General features: G+C 45.1%; 1 protein-coding gene and 2 long non-coding RNA genes across 7 annotated transcripts in view; 2 read left to right on the top strand and 1 right to left on the bottom strand.

Annotated features, from left to right (window-relative positions):
• Positions 1–4,263, top strand: part of LOC107265126 — a 13,433-nt gene extending 9,170 nt beyond the window's left edge. Inside the window, exon 2 of the long non-coding RNA XR_001537109.2 lies at positions 4,220–4,263. This is a non-coding gene — a long non-coding RNA (uncharacterized LOC107265126). The remainder of the gene's footprint in view (positions 1–4,219) is intronic.
• Positions 1–5,714, top strand: part of LOC107265120 (sestrin homolog) — a 124,566-nt gene that overhangs the window by 51,829 nt on the left and 67,023 nt on the right. The window lies entirely within an intron of this gene.
• LOC112493993 overlaps positions 1–5,714 on the bottom strand; it is an 18,385-nt gene that overhangs the window by 3,721 nt on the left and 8,950 nt on the right. The window lies entirely within an intron of this gene.

Here is a 5,714-nt window from a genome sequence, read left to right as displayed (position 1 = left end):
CTCCAAGAACAAGGAAGTCTCGACGTAATGGGAAATTTGCCTCGTGCACCGGCTGCGTAAAAGTTTACTGAGTGGGAGCCCGTAATGTCGTGGGAGTTTCCAAAATAAATGTCGTCCAGTACATTTTTGTCTTCGCAATCGTCCAATTGCGCCCCGTTAAGGCCTCTCCTGCCTGGTTGCGGTGACTCGGGGATTGCCTGGGAGTTTGGCAACCGCTGAAGTTTTTTGGGTGATAAGGGACGGGTTGGAAAAAAAAATATTTTTTAAGATCTTATTCTTCACGCGATAGCGTTGTTCCTGGTCGAACGACTGAGTTAGATATTGGATTATTTTTTTTACGACTGCGTGCACGTGTATCAGTGGCGGCTGGATTTGAAAGTAATGCTTTTTTGCTGCTTGACTCGCGGAAGGAAAAATTGTGTCAGGCCTACTTTTTTTTGGAAACGAACGGATACTGTCCGATTCAGTGAGTGCGTTATTCTGTATTTTACTTGTTATTTCGAATACGAAAAATATACATGCTCGCGTTTGGGATGATTCTTGACGACCCGTAGAGACGTCCCGGGGTAATTTTGAGCTTTGGAAATTAATGTTGGCAAAGGGAAATTTCAAAGCGATCGGGGACCGTGTTTCCGAATGGCCCAATGCTTCAATGGGGATTGCCGGTCCTGCAGTTTTATTATTAAATTTCAATATCACCGACTGACGCGACCTTTTATTAATATCGTCATTTTCCATCGCGCAATTAAACCTAAAAGCGCGTCCACACGCCCACCCGGATTTCCATGTAAACCATTGTTCACGGTTCGACTCACGGATAACGTCCATGCTTTGTCCCTCGGAATGAGCGATCGGTCGAATTTCGTTATCACAGAGTGTCGACTCTCGGAAGTAAATAAACTAACAGTCAGGAGTGTGTACTCGCCTTAAAGCCACTTGACCGTCTCGAGCGGGTCGTTTGGTAGATTCTTGTTTAAATACTTCAGATCAAATACGTAGCTGGACTTTGTCAAGCTTTCGTGAAATATTTATCGTTTCACCGGAGAAGCCAATATTTTTCTTAATTTACAAAGAGGTTCTTCAAAACTTTCCTTGTCACTTGTGTTCACTATTCTCGATCTATACAGTCCCCCTATATACCCGCCTATTCTATATCTATATATATATATATATAGTTCTCCCTGTGGATATGCACTTTGGCATACAGAAACCCCGTCGGCTTCCACTTTTATTTTTCTCTTACGATTCCACGAGTTTTCCCATTTCTTTTTCTCTTTCGTTCCCTCTCCCCCCTTCTACTTTCTCGACATGAACACAGACGATTGCTTTCCACTACGGAACTTTCACGGTTCCCGAATTTTCTCATCGCTCGGCTTCGCCTCTGTCGGCGAAGTCTTCAATACTCCCAAGGAATATCCAGTTTCGTTAACTTCACGTAAGGAGCTCCTCCTCTCGCCGGTGCATCCGGTGCATCGGTGCATCGGCGCAGCCAGTGCAAGAAATACAAGCACCGAGGAAGAACCCTTACCGTGCCAAGAGGCGCACTCGATTATTACATTCCGGACGAAGGAACGGAGAAAGCATTACGAAATAGAATCTCAGCCTCTGAGATGATTTCATGCACTTGGAAGAATCTGGGAAGGTGGAGCAATTTTCTGTTATCAGTAAATGTCTGGGTTATCATTTCCTATATACACGTATATATATATATATATATATATATAATACCCGGTGGTACACCAACTGCTTCAGTGCACTCAGTATCGACATGGACAAGGGTTGGGTTAAGTTAGTGGTCGTTATACCGGAAACTGGTAACTGGAGGAGCCACCCCCCTCCCTCTGACCCCCCCCCCACAGAACTAAATCCTTATCAGGCGAATTGGCAATTCCCTCTGGGGTCGTTGCACGCAGCTGCACTTTGCACTGGGCATCCGCCCCACCACCCACTGACCCTCGTTAAGTACTTCACCCCCCCCCCCACCTCTTTTCCCTTCTTATATTGCCCGTCACCTGATCCTGGACCCCATTCGCTCCATAAGGGGTTTTCACGTGAACCAAGTTGACTATCCCAAAGTCTATAAACGACGAGACACGCCACAGCCTCCGCTCTTGTTTGGCTGCTCGAACTTTTGAATCGTCCTGTATCTTCCTCTACGGTGCATCCAACAGCCGCTGACGTCATTTGCATCGAATCACCGATAAAGTTCCAGTCGAGCCATAGAAATAGGATCAGGTTGCTTGGATTCGTAGACCCAGTGACCGAGAAGTACCGTCAAAGACGGAGCAGGTTCTACTGGAGGGGGATATAAAAAGAAAAAGTAGTTTATCGCGGATTCTTGATGATATCGATTAGACGATAACGAGATAAAGAAATAATTTAATGATCTATACTGAAATCGTAGAGATAACGAATTTCGGATTTTTATGTCTTCTGTCCGTATCATTAATAATTATTAATCATACGTGTTATCACTACAGTCATCAGTAGATAAAGGTTCATCCGGTTATCATGGCACGGAGAGTTATCTGAAAAAAAAAAAAAAAAAATTGTGTTCACGCCTGTCTCAACAAAAATATTTCTTTCGAAGAACTTCTACTTGACTCTCTGGAATTTGTCGCGCAAGGAAAATTTGACCTCCCCTGCCCCCCCCCCTGACCTAACCTACCAGCCTGTCTCAATTATTTTCCCGAAGTTACTCCACGGGATAACGCGATAACCCAGCCTAATCTCGTTATCGCGCCAGAGACTGCATTTAGCCCGATTCCGCTCGAAGCAGCCGAAGGATTTCTTTCTTTCTCAATTCTTTTTTCTTTCTTTTCCCGTTGTCTTTGTCGTTCCAGCCGTCATTCGCCTCCACTCAATGCAACCAGCTAACGACCCATTCGAGGGAAGAGCCGCAGTCCTGTCTTCGCTTTCTTCCACTTCATTCCACACCTTCTCCCTTTATTCGCGCCCGAAGTCTTTTCGACCAGCGTCCATTCTCTCCTACCTCCCCTCTCGCTCTCCTTTTATTCCATTACCACGGATAGGAGGGGTATCAGCTACGTCACGTTTCCGTAGCTTCTATCGAGGGGGAGCCCAGTGGCCACCGATAAGGCACTGTCAAATAATAGACGTATTTCGAAAGAACACATTTGACACCACTTGGCGAGCATCACGTGTTCCTTTGGCTATTAGGCAGCGACGAAAGGTCTCTTTGTTCTTGCACGAATCTATATACCTATATATAGTTGAAATTTCATGAGGGAAAAATTAATATCAATGTTCGAGCGTCTATTGTCTTCGCTATAATTATTCCTAAGGAAAAATCACAACCGGTTACAATGGGTACAGTCCGTGCTGAATTTTAATGGTTCAGGCGCTACAGCCTTTCGTATTTCCATCTAACGTCACTCTGCTTCGGCCGAGTCCAATACTTTGCGGTTCGAGTGGATCTGTATTAGAAAATTGTCTCGGGGGGCAAAGGTCGAACTTTTGCTTCCTCGCGTGATTCCCCTTTAGGTTTCACCTTTTCACGCACGTGCCAAAAGCCGTAAGAGCTGGGAGATAACCCGGTTGGCTCTGTGATCCTTTTTGATCTCCAGCCTCCCCCCCCCCGACTCACTTACGTTACTTTGCTTACTTGATCTTTGACTTTTCTCATTTTTTTTAAAAACCACTCATATTTTTTTTCTTTTTCTTCATCCTCTCTTTCCCTCGCGCCATGTGCACACCAGTCACGCACTAGTTATCCTCTAATCTTCATTCGCGTGCTAGTAGAGTTACCGGGGTTTTATTATCTGAGGAAAAATAGAAAGAGATTGAAGTGACGTATTCGCGCGTCATCGAAGTTGAATTTTTTGGTTCACTGTGGTCTTACGTGGTGGTCCATATGTAGAGAGCCTTGAATGGATATAAAAAAAAAAGTAACTAGAAAAATCGTAAAATTAGGTTTTAACGCTCTACTCTGGACCCTTGGCCGGGATATGTATTTTCACGAATATTTATCCAGCCTGAGATCAGAGAGGCTGTAGACGATGGAGGCTGTAGAAGGATGGACCAGCCGAGGCTTAAGAGGAAATTTTCATTATGAGAACAGCCGGAGGACTAAAAATGTGTTTACTCTACTTAGTACTTCCATTCGTGTCACGGAGCTCTTTGGTTGAACTTTGACTCGGAATTTCCTGGTATTATTATTATTATCATTACTGACGGTCTCTTTGTTTTCCACTTACAGATATCGCCGAGTATAAACAAAGTGCTGGGAGAATCATCATCGGGACAAAGAGAAGCTTTGTCGACTGGAAGCGACCGGTGCTATCGAGGAGAGGGGAAGAGAATAAAGAAAAATTTTCGAAATTTTGAAAAATTGATTATTGGATCTACAGAGGAAGTGGTTATCGAGGATCGCGAAAGATGATGACCAGGATGCTGCTTCAGGAGCCGGGATGGAAATTGGACCGGAAGGGCTCGGCCCTCTTTCTCAGAAGAGACAGCTCGCATCTCAAGAGTGCCAGAGTCTGTTTCCGGTGTGACGTCGAGGTCCGCGAATTCGAGAGGGACGAGGAGTACGCGATCGAAACGGAACCGGAAGCTGCCGCCAGTCCCCTCGCGATGTGCGCGAGCTGCCTGGCTGCGCTTTGCGTCACCGTCGTACTTCCTTGGCTTCTGATTGGCGGCTAAGTCTTCGGGTGGTGCCACTGCTTCGCGGCGTCTGCTGTTGCGGCACAGAAACAGGATGCGCAGGGATCTACCGGAAGTTACGATTCGGAGTCTGAACGCAGGATGGTACATACCGGTACACCGATCGATCGAGCTACCAGCCTCCTTTCTTTTCTACGGTCGACGAGGATCGTCCGATATATCGACTCGAATATTTTTGAAGGAACGGAAGCATGGGTACGAATACAATGGGCACTTCCGGTTCTGACTGCTCGAGACAAGGCTGAAATATCTTCGGCATCCTCGACCGAGTGACTGACCTGGCCCCGGCTGACTTATTGGCCGCTCGAAGTAATTCTTAGCTCGACCGAGAGTCTCTCTTTGGGATACTACGTTATTCTCTTTTTTTTTCACATCTTTTCTTTTATTATTGTTTTTCTTGTTATTATTATTCGCGTCGGATCCTCTCTACCTTGCTTGGCTCAGCTGAACAGAATTTTAAATTTATTTTCTATCGGAATTGAATTTACGAAATTACTAATCCGTCAGATGGACGGGGGGGTCGATAGGGGGATCGGAATAATTTCTACGTAAATAAAAAAAGATATCGTAATACGATTTAAAAGTAAACTCAACTAAAGAGGACCAAACGAAGTTTACCTTATCGAGAAAACTTTTTTTTTATCGATTAGGTCTCTTCTCGACTTTTCTCTCGCGTCACTTTTTCTCTTTTTCTTGTTCCTCGTGTTTCGACAGTCGCGCAAAGTTTCGAGTACCTTTCTCTCGGCAGTACCCGCAGATAAGATCTCGGGGAAAACTATGCCCGCCAAGTTTTTCTTTTTTTTTTTTTTTTCTTTTCGCGTATCTGGATCGGCGAACGTTAAGCGGACGTTACCGAGAAAACCCTTTTTTTTTTGTATTTTCTTCATTTTTCATTTTACCTCTCCTTTCGTCGATACTCGCAAACTTTCTCGAAGTACAGTACCGAGATACCAATTTTACGTGGAATACCAATCGCGAATGTATACTCTTTCCCTGCCCCTCCCCACTCTCTCCCGATCCCCCCCCCC

Source organism: Cephus cinctus, unplaced genomic scaffold (assembly GCF_000341935.2).
Source record: "Cephus cinctus unplaced genomic scaffold, Ccin1 Ccin1_scaffold0215, whole genome shotgun sequence".
In the NCBI taxonomy this organism is placed as follows: Eukaryota; Metazoa; Arthropoda; class Insecta; order Hymenoptera; family Cephidae; genus Cephus; species Cephus cinctus.
This window is presented reverse-complemented; position numbering and strand designations above follow the sequence as displayed.